Raw genomic sequence first — 1,482 nt, 5'->3', positions numbered from 1 at the left:
AAACTTAATTAATGAAACCAAATTTAGAAGAACCATACTAGGAAACGGGTGTTACAACTCTCCCTCACTTGAATCAGATTTCGTCCTCGAAATCCGTTATTGCAAATAACTCAGGATAATGCTCCCTCATCTCATCTTTGGGTTCCCAAGTCCATTTGGAACCCTTCCGGTGCTACCATTGCACCATCACCGAACTGACTACCTTGTTGCACAAGGTCTTCGTCCTCCTATCCAGAATCGTAATCGATCTCTCCACATAATTCAGGCGCTCATCAACCAGAATATCATATAAGGGAACCACTATGGAATCACCAGCCAAACATTTATGCAGGTTCGAGACATGAAATATGTTGTGGATCTGGCTAAGCTCGACGGGTAAATCTAATCGATATGCAACCTTGCCCAGCCGAGTGATAACTCTGAATGGACCGGTAAATCTGGGACTCGACTTTCTCCGCTTTCGAAACCGGATGACACCTTTCCGAGGTGACACCTTCAGAAGCACAAGACTCCCACCTGAAACTCAAGTTCAGATCGACGTTGGTTAGCATAACTTTTATGTCTGCCCTGTGCGGTAGGAAACCTATCCCGCACCTGCTGAATCAACTTCGTGGTCTTGAGCACAACCTCGATTCTACCCATCACCCCTGACTGACCTCACCCTAGCAAATCAGAGTCTGAAATCTCCTCTCATAAATCAACTTAAAGGGAATTATTCCAATTCAAGCATGATAATTATTATTGAAGGAGAACTCAACCAAAAGAAGGTAGGCATCCCAACTCCCACCACAATCCAACACGCACACTTACAACATGTCCCCAAGAGTCTGAATGGTCCACTCGCTTTTTCCATCAATCTGTGGGTGGTAAGCGACACTGAAAAGCAACGGAGTACCCAACTCCTCGTGAAACTTCCTCCAAAATCTGGAAGTAAAGCGGACGTCACGGTCAAAGACGACTGAAACCGGAACCCGTTGTCGTGCAACCACTTCCTTGATGTAGATCTCGGCTAACTTCTCTGCTGATGAACTCTTCAGAATCAGGAAGAAAGAGGCGCTCTTGGTCAAACGATAAACAATCACCCATATAGAATCAACCCCGCACGTCGTCCTTGGTAACTTCGTGATGAAATCTATAGTGATCTCCTCCAACTTCTACATGGGAATGGGTACCGGTTGCATCTTGTCGTGGGGTCTCTGATGTTCGACCTTGACTTTCTGGAAAGTCAAGCACCGTTCCATGTACCACACTATCTCCCTCTTCGTGCAGAGCCACCAACAGCCCAATCTTAAGTCTCTATACATCTTTGTGGCCCCTGGATGAATTGAAAACTTTGACTTGTGTGCTTCCTCCAATAATATCTTCCTAAGCCCGCAAGAAACTGGAACCCATACTCTGCCACACTGAGTCAGCAATCTTTGACTAGCTCTGACAAATAAAGGAATCTGCCCCTGATTCGCTCTTCCTTCCAGTTCTCCCTCT

Source organism: Lactuca virosa, chromosome 3 (genome assembly GCF_052849685.1).
Source record: "Lactuca virosa cultivar CGN04683 chromosome 3, Lactuca_virosa_CGN04683_v6, whole genome shotgun sequence".
Taxonomy (NCBI): Eukaryota; Viridiplantae; Streptophyta; class Magnoliopsida; order Asterales; family Asteraceae; genus Lactuca; species Lactuca virosa.
This window is presented reverse-complemented; position numbering follows the sequence as displayed.